Below are 18,026 nucleotides of genomic sequence, written 5' to 3' on the forward strand. Positions count from 1 at the left end.
CTATAGATGGCGCTTGATGACCACAATGATTGGAGAACCCCTATTCTGGTATATAGCGAACTCCCCTTCTAGGGCATTCTGCAACCTTCTTAACTGGATTAACTCAAAGACCAAGGCCTATTGCATGTAATCTCATTTCTTGTCAGATCCTTCTATGCTCCTGGAAGATTTCTAAACTAAAACCTATTCAAAATTCAAAATTCTTCAAGCCTTTAACTTGTAATATAGTCTTACAAGTTCACAGAGTGGTGCACTTTTTCCTCTCCTGTATCTAGGTGATAGGTACCCGGTATAATAAGAAAAACATATTAGCCTTCTAACAAAATAGACTAATCATCCACAGGTAAGGCAGCATTCATGTGTACAATGAACATTGCATGAAACAAGGATAATAATAGTCCCCATTTCTCAAGGTTCTGGTGAAGAACAAGGGATCTGATGCATAAGAAGCCATTTGTAAATCTTGAAGCTTGATATAAATGCTGTTTTGCTCTTCAGCCCTTTAGAAAGTTATAAAAGAAACAACCATCTTGGTTCATGCCTTTGAGGCATTTAAAAGCAGATCTAGGTGAGCAATTAAGGAGAAATTGCAAGGTAACTTGGAAGCAAGCTCCTGCCAATAACAGGGCTGCTGTACCAAGAGCCAGCTCTGCCACACAAAGGCGAAGCAACCCGCTGTCCTGTCCCAGCAAAGGTAGGCTGCTTCTCATGGCAGCAGGGGCCTGCGGCTCCACCCTCCTTTCTCCCACCTCTCCCTTTGAAAAGCCCTCCTTCCCCTGCAGATTTCCAGGCTGAGCTTCTCAGCTACTCAGGGCCTCTTTCTAATAGTTCCTTTGCCCCTGTGACTGCTCCTTCCTCCCACAAGGCAATATTCAATCCATTCTGCTAGCAGTCCTGGGATTTGTGCTCTGTGGTACGCGTTGCTGATGAAAACAATGTCAAAAGGAACCCACAGCAGGCTTTCTGTCCTTGGCTCCAGGTAAGAGCCTTGTGTTTTCATCACTTCATTTATTATGCTCCCATTTTGAAATGCTGAGCACATGTACCCACTGTTCTTTCATCTGAGAAGGTCCGGGGCTGCTGGGAGGTATTCACAGGTAATTAATTTGTCAGGGTAGGAGAGGCAGGCTTGCCAAATACAGGCAAAAAACTCCAAATTCACACCTCATCTAGCAGCTGATTAGTTCTTCAAATGACCATGAATAATATAAAAATGGTGGGGGTGGGGAGTGGTAGGGAAGAGAGACCTACAAATGGAGGAGGCTTTAATGCAAAGCTTGATGCATTCATACTTTTTGCTTCTTTACAGGCAATAGTTCCCCCTTGTAAATGAATTCCTGTGGCTACCACGTCAATCTCCTAGGTAATTAAGTGTGCTGATTGCCTCATGTGGATCTTGTGTAGGCAAAAGGAAAAGTTTGCTTTCTGCTTTTTTCCTTTTCCTTTTCCTTTTCCTTTCCTTTTCTTTTAATCTTTTTTCTTTCCATGCTTTTCTATGCCTTCTTCCTTCTTTCTTCCTTCTTTCAAAGAAATCCATGCGTTAGACTGGCTCTAAATTAAAGATACCATGAACAAATGTTCCAAACTTAATATTGGGAGACATGGTCTGATGACAAGAGAGAATATTTGATATCAGCTGAAAAACCAGTCTATGTTATGGCCACTGTACTTACAGATTAGAGAAGTCTCTGCAGGTAGATTGATTGTCCCTTTAGGAGTTTGGACGATTGACAGTCTGGAAGTAACAAGAGTGTAATGTTTGTGAACCTTGTGAGTAAAGCTGCCTGAGAAACTCGACACGATAGCCATCTAATATCTTCTAGTTTCCTTCATCCTTTGTAAGTCACCAGTGATTTGAACAATAAGTAACAGAGTGATTAAATTTTATAAAGTTTCTAATGACTTGTTCTGTAAGCAGTTTTTAATATCTGGAGATGCAAGGGGAATATAGTGTCTCAGTGACTATATTTCCAGTATACCTTGTTTCATGAACTAAATGTGCCTGGGAAGTTGTATAAAGTTAATGTTTGGAAATGACATTGTATTCATATGCATTAGGAATATTCTTCTGTTAACAATATCCCAGAGGGATCTTTTCTTTGGGGATGGAAATGAAAACATGAGTTTGGTAAATTTGGATTTTTTTATCTTACTTATGGTTTTCTTGGTTATTCAGTTCAGCTAGCTTTAAATGAGAATCTGTTATGTTCTAGGTATTGCTTTGGCACACTCAAAGAATATAATCTTACAGAATTCTTTCAAGAACCACCTTAGTTGTGTACATAAGGGCCTAGTGTCTAGTAACTTGCTCAGGACCCATGGAGTTAGCAAGTGACATAATCAAGATTTGAATCCAGGACTCCTGCACTGTTATCCTGCCCAGCCACTAATTATAAGGTTTGATATTACTACCTTTTCTCTTACTCTGAACAACCTGGGACTTTGAAGACAATGTCATTTTAGGAAAGTTTCTAAAAAAAAAATAAAAAAGGAAAGTTTCTAAACTTCTCAGAGTTTTGGTCAACTCACCTGTAAAATGAGGATAGTATCTGCCTCAAGCATAAGGATTGGAGAAAATAAAGTACCAGCCACATCAAAGGTCCTTAAGTGTTAGCTACTATTACTGTCCTGAGTGGTAGTGGTAGCACTTACACAGATGTTTGCCTGTCAGCCTTGACTATGGAACCCACGGGAATGGGGACACATCTTGTTCACCCAGGGGACATTTCTGTGGGGCAAGTAGAATATGCTACCAGGGGTTTATTATGTCGTGTCGTAGAATCATAGGAAATGTAATAGGTTTTCAAATTCATTAAAAACCCCTTAGATTTCCTAGTCACTTTACATCCATCCACAGAACCAAGGAGATGCCTTTCATCATGTTTACCAGGCTCTAAGGAAAAGGTTTATTGACCTTTGGTCTGTACCCTGGGTTCACATTCTGATTCTGCTTCCCTGCAGGTGTTATGAGCTCACCTGCTGTTTCCACCTTGGAGTTTCTCATTGCAGGTCCTCTCCATGGAAATGTCAAACTCACTCTTAATTCATTTTTGGATCACATTTCTCACTTATAGTTAGATTAAACTAGATTCTTGATTATTTTTCCAATTTGTTATTTAGGGCACTTATAAATATTTGCCTCTTCTGAAAACAAAAGCACTTTTTGTAATCTGTATTCTGGTATTCCAGATAGTAATAAGTCTAATCAGAAACACCATACAGCTGCTTTCCACACCAGGGCAGTAGGAGAATTACATGCGAATCTTGAACACTGAAGAAGAGGGCTGAAGGAGGAGCTAAACCTGGTGAGTGCCTTACTTACAGATCCCTGGGGGTGGGGTGTGTTTTGGAATCTTCTTTTCCAGGACAATGGCTAATATGGTGCCTAATGGGATGCCTGTTACAGAGGAGTTGCTCAATAAATACTCCCTGAGGGGAGCAGATCAGCTATCCCAAACCAGGAAAGGCGAGTTATTGGATTTAAGTAGCTCTTAGATGCCGCTGGACCCCATCACCCAAACCCTGATATAGGGGATTGCTCCTTAAACTGCAATGCCCTCGACTTCCCTGCCTTCTCTTCTTTTTGAATTCCATTCTGGTCAAGTGTCACCTGCTCTCTGAAGCTTTCACTGGTTTCCCCAGATAGAATTAATTCCATCTTGCTCTTTTGTTTTCTTTTAAAAACCATTTGACCCCAGGACTCTCCTATAGCGATAACCATGCACCAGGCACTCTGAACTGCAGCTCTGATTTGGCTTTGGGCAGACCTGGTCTCAAGTCCTAACATCAAGAATTACCAGCTATAGATTCACAAGCCACTTCTCCAAATCTTGACTTCTTGAGTATAGTGAGGATAATAACACTTAACTCATAAGGTTAACAGAAGGATTTGAACATCATCCCTGTAGACATGTATTTCCATCACACCCAAACCATCAAAATCAGAAATTTGGTTTCTGTTTACTTCTGTAGCACCTACTTCAGTACTAGGCATTTAAGAGAGTCTCAATAATTTTTGTATTTGTGTGTGTGAAAAATATAAATGGATGGATGTGGTGGTAATAATTGTTATATAATAATTACATAGTACCCATCATATGTCTGGCATAGTTCTAAATGCTTTGCAAATATTAACGCATTAACCACATAACAATAGCAATAATGGGTGTCATGAACTAGAATATTATCTCTTCCCTGAATGCAGAGCTAAAATGGTAGGAATGGTGTGTGTGTGTGTGTGTGTGTGTGTGTGTGTGTGTAAGAGAGAATGAATGAGAGAGAGGGAAGGAGGATGAAGATTTATTATTTCAGAGGTTAAGTCTCAACCCACATTGCTAAGTAAGGAAAGTTTCTGTGGACCCCTTTTATTACTTTTTTTCTTTTGCCTCTAGTGTTTTCTGACCCTCCTCCCTGAGGGTGCTTAGCACAGTTTATCCCTCCTATGACCTTCCATTGATACCCTGACTGATGACTGGTGATAAACAGCTTGATAAACAAATTAAAGTCACAGTAGTCATAGCTGATTGTGGCACAATTCACCAATGTCCTTTACAGATTGCATGCACGTTAGAATGAGTTGCCAGTGATTAAGTCTAAAACAAGGAATTTGGGAGTGTTTTCCAGAGAGATTCTCAACATTTCTAATAGTGAAGGGAATTGAAGAACTTAAAGCAGGAATAGAAGCAGGAAAGTATGTGTTCAGTGGGTATTGATTGTGAAGCTTAATGAAGGAAGTTCAAGAAAGAAGAACAGAAACAAGAGTGGAAGACAGCGTTGTGCCTCAGGTGTGAGGCCCTGAAGTAGACGATAGAGTTCTATTTCTGTGGCTGAGCCCTGGATTACTGTTAGCCATGGTAATTACAGAGGAGCTTCTTAATGCTTCAGAAGAGTGGTTGAAGATCTGTGAATATTGCTACTTGTACAGTAATATCTGAAAACGTTCTATTTAATTCTTATTTGAGCTTATTCTGTATTGAACAGTCATGGCATGCAATGCTTCTGAGGTGAGGGTTCTGATAATCAGCATTTTTTTTTGAAATGACAATGCACTATATATTGTATGAGCTAAGAATCAATTAGACCATAAGTCTGGATTTGATTTGAAGGGTTCAGTGTAACTTTTAGGCATTATCAAATGAAACAGCCACAGCCCTTGAAAGATTAAAGACAGTGTAGCAAGCTTTTGGCATAGGTAGTAAATTTGCATTGGTCTTTCCAAAGGATTCACTAAAATCTACAAACAGGCAGCATGGCATGAGAGGAAAAGCTACGTACTATCTAGAATACCAAGCTCTGAATGCACCTGAAATGCAGCCTTGCACACATCACCTAATTTGTATTTCAATTTTACGTGTCTGTAAAATCAAGAATATAACACTAAAGACTCCTTTTTTCCCCTCCAATTTAATATTCCTATTCATTTCTTTGAATTCTGTGAAACTGTAAAATCCCCCCCCCCCCCCCGCAGCGTTCTTATTTCAAAAGAAAAAGATCTTGCTATGGTTGACAATGGAATGCATTTTCTAGGGTATAAACGGTAGTTTCTACATTGAGCAGGGTGACAAGAGCATAGCTGACTATCCCCCAAACCCCAGGGGACTCTACAGTGTGAAAGAGTAATTCATCTTCTACAAAAGTACTTGTCTAATGCCTATGGAACTGCCCCAAAGTGTCTCCTTCCTGCTTATTACTCACATTTCATCAATTCCAGTGTGCTTTAATGCTGTTGGTTTTTTAAAAAAGTCTTTTCCAAAAGTTGTCAAAGGAAGATTTTTACAAAACTATGGCATAACATTTACCTCACGATCATAAAACCTTACCAATTGTGTGATGCATCATGATTTCAGAGCATAGTTTGTGAAAGAATGTATGTCTTAGGAATGATGAAATAGGGTGTTTCTTTATTCTGTTCTTTTTCTTTTTCCTTGTTATCTTCTCATACACTACACCTATTTCTTCTCTCTCTTCAGGGACCCTAATATGAACTGAACATTTTTATAATGTGGAGTTAAATTCTCTACCCTTATTTTTTTAAGATTATTTATTTGACAGAGAAAGAGAAAGTGTGCATATGTGGGCCCATAAGTAGGAGGAGGGGCAGAGGGAGTGAGGAGGGGGAGGGGTAATGGGGAGGTGTAGGGGTAGAGGGAGATGGTGAAACACGCTCCCTGCTGAGCAGGGAGCCTGATGCAGGACTCCAGTCCAGGACCCTGAGATCAGGACCTGAGCTACCCAGTGCCCTCCTTGCCCTTATTTTAAAAGCACTGGAGTTGAATGCCTCCCCCCTTTTTCCCCTAAAACACAAATTCAAAAAACTTTTAAGTGTGTGTGTGTGTGTGTGTGTGTGTGTGATACTGTCTATGAGCTCTTCAGTTTTCTGAAGGTTAGTATAATTCAGTAGCAGAAATATTCAACTCATCTTTACAGGATAAAAATATGTGTGTTTTTTGGAGAATGCATATGCAGTATTTGGTCACAGGTTGCTGGAATGTTTTGGAAAATTTACAGCAGTTAGCTGGTCGGGTATATTGTATGGACTTTGAGGTCTGGTTTGGCAGTTCCTGCACAGGATCCCAGGGCCACCGATACTCTGACCAGGGAATTGTCACTGAAAACAGTGTCAGTTTCCCAGTGCTGTCGTAACAAACTGGGTGGCTTCAAATAATTTCTCACAGTTCTGGAGACCTGAAATCAAGTTATAAGCAGCATTGGTGCATCTGGAAGCTCAGGGTGAGAAACTATCCCATGGCTCTGTCCTAGCTTCTGTTGGTTTGCAAACAGTCCCTCGTGCTTCTTGGTTTTTAGATGTGTCACCAAAATTTCTGTCCCCATTTTCATATTCTTCTTTTCTGCTGTGTGTCCTGGATTTCCTCCTTTCTCTTATGAAGACACCAGTTGTTGGATTTAGGAGCCATTCTAATCTAGGATGACCTCATACAACTAACTGCAGAGGTCCTATTTCCTTTTTTTTTTTTTTTTTAAAGATTTTATTTATTTGGGAGAAAGAAAACGTGAGCACAAGCAGAAGGGAAAGGGCAGAGGGAGAAGCAGGCTTCCTGCTGAGCAGGGAGCCCACTGCACTCCATCCCAGGACCTTGAGATCATGGCCTGAGCCGAAGGCAGATGCTTAACTGAGCCACCCAGGCGCCCCTGCAAAGGTCCTATTTCCAAATAAAATTACATGCTGAGGTTCTGGGTGGACATGAAATTTGGGGGGATGCTCTTCAACCCTGTACAATGCAAAAGTGTAAGAAGTATACCAGGAGGAAGGGATGGCCACCCACAGCTAGACCAGCTCTCTTGAACCTGGAGAATAAGACCTGCTTTAACATGTGTTGATCTGGGCACACATAACAATGAATATTTTTATAGTCCTTTGGATGCTACAGATGTTATTCGCATACCTTTAATTACTCAATGATTGAATATCAAAAGGAGTAACAATGAGGGGTGAATGAGAGGCAAGGAAGCCTGCTGTCCATGTGGCATCTTAGGAGGATGCTTGGAGGTTCACACAACCAGCTGCCTGTGGCAGCGGCTGACATATCTCTGTGTTGACTTGCCTTCTTCCCTGATTTACCTTCCTGCTCCTGGAATCCCACTTGATAAATTTCTTATACACATGTCTCTCAGGGTGGCTCTGCTTTCTGCAGGAACTGAGGCTAAGAATGAGCTACTGGAAACAGTTGCTGTCTGGCTTTCCTTGACAGAAGTGTGCACCTGGTAAATGTGTCTCATTTGAAAATTTTTGGCTTGAGGCTGGATGACTGAGGTGGTTCAAGTGAGGCCCCATTAGTGAACTACAGACCCAAAGTGACCCGTTAAGCTTCATTTTATTTCATGACTAGACTCCATTTTGTTCTATGACTTCCATGCAGTCATCCTGAGAATATGTACCTACTTCATAAAGGAGATGAATAACTTTCATTCACTCTAGGCTGCATGAATGGGCCTCGCTTTCCATCCCTTCATGCTCCACAGTGTGGCTTTCACCCCACTACTCACTGTGCATATATTCTTTCTTTCTTTCTTTCTTTCTTTCTTTCTTTCTTTCTTTCTTTCTTTCTTCCTTCCTTCCTTCCTTCTTTCCTTCCTTCCTTCCTTCCTTCCTTCCTTTCTTTCTTTTTTCCTTCCTTCCTTTCTTTTTTTTAAGATTTTATTTATTTATTCATGAGAGATGCAGAGAGAGAGAGGAACAGAGACACAGGCAGAGGGAGAAGCAGGCCCCACATGTGGAGCCTGATGTGGGACTCGATCCCGGGTCTCTAGGATCATGCCCTGAGCCAAAGGCAGGTGCCAAACCACTGAGCCACCCAGGTATCCCACATTCTTTCTTTTTTGAGAGAGAGCACAAGAGAAAGAGATAGAGAGCAAGCATGAGTGGAGGACGGAGGGAGATGGAAAAGCAGGCTCTCCCCTGAGCAGGCAGCCTGATGCAGGACTTGATCTCAAGATCCTGGGATCATGACCTGAGCCAAAGGCATATGTTTAACCCACTGAGCAGTGACCCAGGCACCTTGTGAATATATTCTTACTCCCTTCTTCATCCCAGACATCCAATATCATAGTTTATTAGGGTTGCATGTCATAAATGTTTTTTAAAATTGTCCTGTCTTCCCTCTCCACAGCCCACAGCCCAGCCATTTCTCCTTGAACCATCACAACCACATCCTACTTGGTTTTATCATTTCCATTCCCTTCCTTTCTACTACATTCTCTGTACCCACTACCTACTGTAATGTTTCAAAATGGACTGCTTTGTATCTCCTCCTTATCTTAAAAACAAACATGAAAACAAAAAACAAAATTGAAAAACAAAGAACTCACTATAGGTTCCCATTACTTACAGGATTAAATCCAAATGCCTAGGTTTCTTTGATCATACTCCTCATGTCATGTTTCCCTCAACATCCTCTGCCCATCTCTTCAACGTCATGACCCCAACTCTTGTCATACACTACAAATTTCCCACTTGGCTCGTAAATGCCAAGTCTTATTCTATTCGCCTTTCTTTCTGCCCATAATGTCTATCTTTTTCTTTCTCCTATGTATTCTTGAGATGTGACATAAACAACATTGCAGATTTAATTGCTCTGCTTTTTGTGTTCCCACACCTTTTTTTTTTTTTTTTTGGTGGTTGTTATTATATTGAAAATCTTCACCTTCTTCCCTACTCTTCCATATTAGAATTTCATATTAGAGATTCTTGTGAGTAGGACCTGGGTTTTGTCATCATTATATCCCCATCAGCAGTTGTCTTCTTTAGATACTGAGAAAAAAAATTTTTTTCCCCAGAAGACTGGAAGGATGAGGAAATTTATCATCCCACCCAGAAAAACAATGTTGGTGAAGCACCAGCATGGCTTTGCACCCCATGTGAAGGAAAATCTAGGGTTAGCATGTCAGATTGTATTTTCTGCCATGTTCATGAGTGCTGGTATATAAGACAGTTTAGAAGGAAATCTTGGAATAAATCATCCAAATTGGGGTGCACGGGTGGCTCAGTTGGTTAAGTGTCTGCCTTCATCCCACGTCATGATACCAGGGTCCTGGGATCAAACCCCATGTCGGGCTCCCTGCTCAGTGGGGAGTTGGCTTCTTTGTTGACCCCTACATCCTCTCATGCTCTATCTCTCTCTGTCTCTCTCTCTCTCAAATAAATAAGTAAAATCTCTTAAAAAATCATCCACATCTTGTTTGGTAAGAATCTGCTGAATTGCAGGCTAGATCCCAAGGAGAGATGATGCTTTCCTGGTTAAGTAGAGTAATAATATTTTACATCTCTTGTTTCTTGCTCCTGGATAGCCAGTGCCTGCTAAATGATTGAATCTGCAGCTTGGTAGCATCAAACATTTCCTGTGTAGCTTGGAGGTTGCAGTTCACAATTATCTAGTCTGGACGCCACTGAGAAGTGATAATTAGGTGCTAAATGTTAACTGGATTACAGCTGGGATCGCTCCCACCGGCCATTTAACACCTCATCAGGGGTCGGGCCTTAAATATTGTTTTCTACTTAATCTTCCTGTGCAGCTGCCTCTTTCTGACCTTTCTTCAACAGTCTATATTTTATCTTTCTGTCCAATTTTGGGACAGCCACATCTGTTCACCTATTTTATATCAGTATCCTTAGCACATAAGTAGAAATCTGTGATTCTTCAAAGAGGGTAGGAGGAGCCAAGAGCCTTGGAGTGTCTCTGAATTTTTCCCAGAAAGAGAATTTACTGGAATCACAATGGCAACCATATATTGCTGACTTCCTATGCACAAGATAGCCCATAAAGTCTGTACAAGGATTATTTGGTTTATGAATTGTTATGTATTCTTACCATCCCCATGCCACAAATGTGGAAACTAGAGTGATAGGAAGTTTGCTTGGATGGACTCTGAGCCCTTGTTCTTAAGCATTGTGCTGTGTAGGGGCTCCAAATTATTTTATCCCGGCACGTCCATTTCCTCATTTGGCACCAAGCATGCATAGAGACACTGTTCCTCTTTAGTGCTTCAGGTGTGAGGGGTGTGTGTACTCAACCCCCGTGAGCGCATATCCGAGTGTCTGAAGTGTTAAAACAAAACAAAAAAAAGTGTCTAATGAGTCTGAGAAGGACTGTTTACGTGAAGCCAATGAGGGAAATTTCCCAGGCAAAAATATAGGTTGTAACAAAGACTTACAGACCAATGGGATTAAGTTCCATGGAATGTGAGCTGATTTAGAGAAGATGGGAAAGCCACAGATAGAGAGGTTTGAGAGTATTTTTACTCTCAAAAATATTTATTTATTCATCAATGTCTCAGATCGCTTTAAATGTCACTAAAAGCAAAAGGATATGTGATTTTATTTCTATATTCATTATATAAAAAATTTCAAGACATTACTCATACAGTGCCTGTAGATTTTTTTCTCATGGTTTTTCTTTTTTATTCTATTACATTGGTATTTTGTAAATAATTTACATTCACTTTGGCTTTTGATTGTGGATTTTCTGTTAGAGAAACTCTACATGACTCAAAGCATTCTTATTTTGGAGTAGCAAATCTAGCAGTTCTGATAGTAATTTTGAGTTTCCAACTTATATTTTGTTCTGAAACTTACTTACCAATATTTATTGTGTCAACAAAATAGATTTTTATTATTGTACCCTTTTTTTAAACTGTAGGGGAGAAAAAATATTTCCTCAACTCTTCCGAGGTCTTATAGCTGGTGTGATCATTAAATTGACATCCAAGACAGATCAACAGGAAAAAAAAATTAATTTCTTACATATGGGCACCCCAAAGAAATGAGACTCAAGGGCTAGTCAGTTTATAAGGGGTCTGGGGCTTCACAGAAAAGATGGGAAGTTGAGAAGAGCGAATGTTTGATAAACAAATGTTTGCCACTCCAGTGGGAGACAGCAGGACACAGAGAAGACTTTAAACATATAGGCCCTGCTGAGCTCCTCCCAGCTGATGGCAACTGTCCCAAACTCTCTGTAGTTGTCTCTAGTGATAGCTCTCTTCCTGGGCCAGGTCCTCTGTCTAAATTCGTAGAGGTAGTTGAGAGCAAAGTTAAAATCTCTTCCTGAGTTTATGGGCCTTGATTGTCTTCAGCTCAAAATAATCCACATGCCAAAGTGGCGCATTCCCCTCAGAACCAAATCCACTGAGAATATGCATATTGGGTAAGTTGTTTGGTTGGCTGTATATTTTTTCTAAATATTCCTGTGAAATTGTACTTTCAAAAAGGTAATTTCAGCCCTCACAGCCCTTACTTGCCATTCAAGATACTTTCTCTGGTACAATTTGTTATTCTGAGGTTTTCTCTAGGTGGTTGTTTTTACACTTCTTCTTCAGCATGTATTTTCTTAGTGTTAACCATATATCTGGCTTGATCTTGGGACAAACTCACTTAGCATTTTAATCTGAATCTTGCTTAATCCTTGTCACTCAGCTGATATAGACTGCACATTTACAATGCTAGTTTAATCATTCTGGAAACATTTGGTCATGAATAAAAGAACTCAGCAGCTGTTCCAGCTTGCAGTCAGGATGAGACCCTTCTTTATAGAGCTGTTCCGGGGGCTACTGTACACTCAAGTGACCTTGATTCCTTGCTTAGGAGAGAGACAAATATAGAATCAGACATTTTATTAAAATACTGTGTATATGCTGAGCCTTACTAATCAGCCCCAGGAAACTTTTGGGGTCTTGTAGGGTCATTTTATCTTTCTGTCTTTTCCTCATCCCTCAAAAAGAAGCAATTTGTACTTGCTAAGTGTTTGACAAACAAAATGGCAGGGATGGAAGAACATAAAAATTGTATCACTTTTTTTTTTCTGTGATGAAGACTTATATGTTCATTACAAATGAACCCTGCTAATGCTGTATTTTCTGTGGTTCAGTGGTAAATAGTTGGACTAAATAAATTAAACAACCTATGGACTCCTGCCAGTCCCTTCTATCTTTGTGTAGGAATCTTCTTCATTATCAGAGATATTGTTGCCTTGCACCCTGGTCCTTCTCCCCAGCTCAGTCTCTAAGTATTGCAAAGATGCTTTGAGAATCTGTTTATTATTCTCTGTGTCTATCAGGAAGGCTAAATTGTGGGGAAAAATAACCCCACAATCTCAGTGGCTTCAAACCTCAGTTTATCTTGCTCCTAGAACATGTTTATTGCAGGTTGTCTGGGGGCTTTGTCTCTCTCAGGGACTCACTGAGGGAAGCTCCATCTCAACTATCAAGGCAGGAGAAAGGGGATGTGGCAAATGGAGGTCTGGACTATAGACCTTTTGCCCAGATGTGACATCATCATTGCCCACTCACGTTTTATCAACAGCAAGTTTCATTCCATTTCTACCTATGTCTACAAGAAGAAGCCAAATTTCTTGATCAGCAGTGCTAATGACTACCACATCCCTGGGCTACACAATCCTGTGGAGTTCCAGGCTATAGTTGGCTTGCTGTGATCCTTCCTTACATTCTTCCGAGGTTCAGCTGAAGACATACACCCAGAGATGGCTATAAGATTTGTGGGGTTCAGAGTGAAATGAAAATATGTGGCCACTTATTCAAAAATTATTAAGAGTTCCAAGAGAGTAGCACCTGAAGTCCTAAGTGTGGAGCTCTGTGCAAAAGTGCAGTTCACAGGTCCATAAAGCTGGACCTGAGTACAACCCAGGAAGGGATGTGGGAAGACAGTCCTCTAGGAGAAGCCATTGGAGGATGCTAAATCAAATGTGTGTGCTTGCCCAGGAAGGCCACATACAGTATAGCAGATTGTCTGCCTGTCTCACAGGAGGTGCTGTCAGAATAAGTAAAACAATGTAAGGGAAGGATTTTTCCTTTGTGAATCCCTACAGGGTGGTGACCTCTAAATTCAAGGCATAATCATTTTCCAACAGTGGTTTAATAACATCAGTTACACTCCTGTGACTGAACTGTCTCACTCTTGTAATTTCCTTAGAGGAGGAAGGTTGGGAACATCCTTCCCCACCCTGACTTTCTCTGGGGGAGGAAATATGGTAGCCTGCCAATAAGCATTAGAAATTATTTCCTTGGGCATCCTGGGTGGCTCAGTGGCTTAGCGCCATCTTCAGTCCCGGGTGTGGTCCTGGAGACCCGGGATCGAGTCCCAAATTAGACTCCCTGCATGGAATGGAGCCTGCTTCTCCCTCTGCCTGTGTCTGTGCCTCTGTGTGTGTGTGTGTCTCTCTCATGAATAAATAAAGAAAATTAAAAAAAATTATTTCCTTTTGCCTGTGTCCATTTCAGCAAAGCTAAGCCAGAAGAACAGGTTTATTTAGGAGATGGACAAGAGGACTATTAACTGGAACTTCTCATTGAGATGAGCTCCAGCCTATCATGTCCCCCCTAAAACAACCCTAGGGAGTCTGCCTGGCTTGGGTTGATCTTTGAGATTTGGAGATTTTATTTTAATTGTTTTAAAATATAAGAAGGCAAATTGGCTATTTAATCTTTTGGATTAAACTCTTTATGGAGTCATCTACTTGTGTAAAGGGTGTGAGGGGCAATTTGTATAGCTCTATGCCTGATAGGAATGCTATGGGTACTATTGATGCCCTGCCCTGTCTAAATCATGCACCTGCCATGGGGAGTGGCTGCCCAGGGCTTGCCACCTGTCTCCTCTGCCCCTCCTGTGGAACTGCTCATGGCTAATGAATGACTCACTGATAGGTGGGTACAAAAGACCAGACCCCTTGCTTCAAGGTGAGGATGACTTTGTGGTGTGATTTATGTTGTAGAATCCTCTGTGGACCAGGTTGAGGCTGCCATTGATCTGAGACCATATCCCTGCTCAATCTATTCCTTTCTGTAGCCTGGTATTCTCTCTCTCTCTCTCTCTCTCTCAGTCTCTCTCTCTCCCCACCCCCCCCTTCAGGATTTTCTTGAGGAGCACCTCTCAATAAACACTGGTCTCAGGATCTGCCTCTAGGGAATCCCACATAAGAAACTATATCTGTCCTATTGAGAGATTGATCTTGAATAGTTGTCACTGAGTCAGAATTTAAATGCAAGGACACAGACTATGGGTGCATTCTTTTCCTAGTGACAAGGGCGTGGTGTTAGCAATATTAGAGAAATTTCCTCTCTTTTTCTTTTCCTGGTCTGTAGATGGCTAAACAAGCAGCAGATGAAAGACGAAGATCTGTGTTAATGTCACTGATGAGGGCTGCTCCTATATGGCAGCCATCCTACTAGCAGTGCTTCTTCTGACCTGGGTCTCAGGGGAGCTGTTGTGCCACATCCTACTTCTCTTGTCCCTACTCTGCAGCTCCTAGTTAACCACTGATGGTATGATAGTAGTCTTAGCTAGCAGGCACACTGACTGAGTGCTTTCTACAGGTCAGCACCTTAAATCACAAAAATCACTCCATGGTGTAGGTCCAAGGTGGTAGAGCTGATAGGGGACAGAGCCTATTACCAGCTTGGGTGTAGGTTCCATCTCCTTACTCTTTTGTTCTACTGCCTCACAGGTAGGAATAGAGAATTATTCTCACCTACTTTATAGGGTTGCAAGATAAAATGAGATATTGTGAATTAAACCCTAAGTATAGGGGAACCCTGGGTGGCTCAGCGGTTTAGCGCCACCTTCAGCCCAGGGCCTGATCCTGGGGACCCAGGATAGAGTCCCATGTTGGGACTCCCTGCATGGAGCCTGCTTCTCCCTCTGCCTGTGTCTCTGCCTCTGTGTGTGTGTGTGTGTGTATGTGTGTGTGTGTGTGTGTGTCTGTCATGAATAAATAAATAAAATCTTAAAAAAAACCCTAAGTATAATAATAGTTACTATTAGATAATAAATATTATTATTTTGTGGAACAGTTTGCAGAGATACCAATATTTGAGAGCTGGAATAAGAATAATCTTAGTGAATTCCTTTTGAAATACAAACATTCTTTGGAGTCCAATTCCTTGCCTCACTGACCTCTGCTCCTTCCTATCCCAAGGGACAGACCCTAGAGACAGTTGCAGTTTCTTTTAGCATCTCATCCCAGCAAGTTGATGGTAACAAGTACAGAGCTGTCACCATGCTCCAGGTGGTTCTGGCACCACTTTGTAGTATTCATGGCCATTTATGGTCTTGGAGTAACATAAGGAAAGATGCAGGCCACTCTGTTTAGAATTGACTTGGATATTATTATTTTCAGGCAGAAGAAAGAGGCACACAGGAAATAGACAATGCAATCACTAATCTTAAAACTGAGTTGGCAGATTGAGAAAACATTACAAGACAGGGTTATTCACATGGGTGGTATCTTTGGCTTTCATAGTGAGTCATCCTCATCCATCGCAGGTGAGTCACCTGTGCCCAGACTTTCACTGAGCATCTATAATTTGGTTGAGCGTGGAGATTTTTTGACACTTGTCATAGTAGATAATAGACTTGCCATTTATACCACATACAGTGACAGTTCATTGAATTTCAGATGAATGGATTAGCAGCTAGATAGGGCTCTATTAATTGGCCCTGAAAGTCATGGAAAGATGGGAGAAATTTACTTTCTGGGAGGTGGGTAACAATGACGTCATATCAACAAATGATAGCCAAGGCATGCATGAGGACATGGGAGTACACCTTCTTGGCTTAATTATTAATGGATACAAATTAACTCAAGTGAGAAATAGCTGGGCAGTGGACTAATTTTAAAGTATCATGCTGTCTGAAGTTTACATTCTCTTCTGGAATATATACATTGTATAGCAGGCTGGGAGTGAGGAAGGGTTGTTAAGGTAGTAGGGTGGTGGTAGTGCCAGAAGGGTGAAATTGTGTGTAGTACTTTCTGGGATTTGGATCTTCACTGTGAATTAGTTAAAACACAGGTTAATAAAAGCTTAAAGCATTCAAAACCCACAGACACCAGTTTAACGTCTTCCTGTTCTATTGTCATAATCAGAAGACCTGGTTTTTGATCACATGACAAGGAAGAGTGTGTGGCTAGAGCAATTGAAAATGATCACTGGAGTTAGGGAAAAAATCAAATCAGGTTTTTCTATAGTTTGCTGGTGGGACTCTGTTCATCGCTCACTCTTGGAGAGGAGACTGTTAGGTAAAAGGATTAAAAAGGCATCACTTAGGGATTGGGCCAGTGACTTGTTGAAAATTTTGTTAGATCCTTAGATTTTGTTTTTATTTGCTTGTTGGCTTTGTTTCACTGCATATGCCTGAGCAAGTCACGGCTAATTTGCTTTGACTATCTGGAAATACTCTTTTGTTGGTAGTTTGAAAGAATTAGTTAATCTGTTAAGGTACCCAGTATAAAGGATAAGTAATAGAACAGATATGATTTCTCTCAGTGCAAGTTGGAATGTTAGTGGGGAGGCATTATGAGTAGGAGTTAAAAGCATAGACTTTGTAATAAAAGTGGTTAAGATGTATTGGAATTCATCCTCTACTCTGTGGCCTTGGAAATATTATTCTATATCTTCTATTTTCAGTTTCTTAATCTGTAAAATGGGGATTATCTTCAGGGTTTTGTTAAAGGATTAATTTTGACAACATATACAGTGCCATCTGGTGTATGTTTACAATGTAGGTATTCACTGAACAGTAGGCATTAGGGTATATGATGACTGCTGTGGTGTTAGCAAGAACTCTCATGTCTGTTAATCACTGGGTCCATATAAGGCATGTTTCCATCTCATCCCTATCTTTGAGCTGAAAATTCCAGTAAAGATAGGTGTTAGGGTCCATCACGCTCTTTACAACTTCCCTACAGTCTCAAGATCCCCTTTACTGTGATGGTGAGCCCTCCCTGGCCTGAGAGGGAGGCTTCTGTAATGAATGATGATCTGGCTCGTTATCCTGGGCTCTTTCCTTTCTAAAATGGCATGATTATTTAGAATCTAGAAACTAGAACTACTAGTTTAATGTTTTTCAAATTTCTAGTAATCATAGCTAATATGTATTTATCTCTTACTGTGTACAGGCATGATGGTAAGCCGTGCACAGTCCTTTTCTCAGCTGAAATCTTCCTCATAGCTTCACCGTATAAAACAGGTAGACACAGAGCCATGTGATTGAAACCAGTGGGTATGCCTTGGGGACCGGTTTGCCGGAGAACTGTTGTTACCTACCCTCTCTGTTCTCCCTCATGACATCTCCCTCATGACCTCCCCCTCTTGACAACCTCTCCTTGGAACTCTTGCACCTGATGGTATGGTAGTCAATTAGAAAACAAGTCTAGTGAAAAGAAATAATATAGCCTTTGTTCACTTACTGTGATAGTGAAAGCAAGAGGCCAAAAGAGACAGTGCTGGTTCCTCCACTGTCCCATTTTTTCCCCATGGAATGGCACTGGGCATGGGTCAGATGGATCAGCACAGATGAGGGCAGGGGAGCCCCCAAATGAAAGCCCCCTGCCATCTGATGGACCTGGGGTCTAGGGGAATGGAGAGCAGCCCTCCGTGCCCCATCACACACTACGAGGCTTCTAAATGGACATGCTTAGGCTGGGCATGCAAATATGTATATGAGCAGGGCTGGTGGGTGAGAGGGCACAGTCCTTGACAGCCACTCCCCTGGAGACTGTGGC

At 41.2% G+C, this 18,026-nt stretch overlaps 1 long non-coding RNA gene across 3 annotated transcripts in view; it reads left to right on the plus strand.

Moving 5' to 3' along the window:
- Positions 1-18,026, plus strand: part of LOC112920502 (uncharacterized) — a 203,163-nt gene that overhangs the window by 22,801 nt on the left and 162,336 nt on the right. For 2 of the 3 annotated variants that reach the window (XR_011995668.1, XR_011995667.1), the window contains exons 4-6: positions 1,310-1,363; positions 2,214-2,397; positions 3,190-3,305. This is a non-coding gene — a long non-coding RNA (uncharacterized lncRNA). Of the gene's footprint in view, positions 1-865; positions 980-1,309; positions 1,364-2,213; positions 2,398-3,189; positions 3,306-18,026 lie in introns of all 3 variants that reach the window. The other variant, XR_011995666.1, reaches the window with a different exon arrangement.

The sequence above is a fragment of the Vulpes vulpes genome, chromosome 12 (assembly GCF_048418805.1).
Source record: "Vulpes vulpes isolate BD-2025 chromosome 12, VulVul3, whole genome shotgun sequence".
NCBI lineage: Eukaryota > Metazoa > Chordata > Mammalia > Carnivora > Canidae > Vulpes > Vulpes vulpes.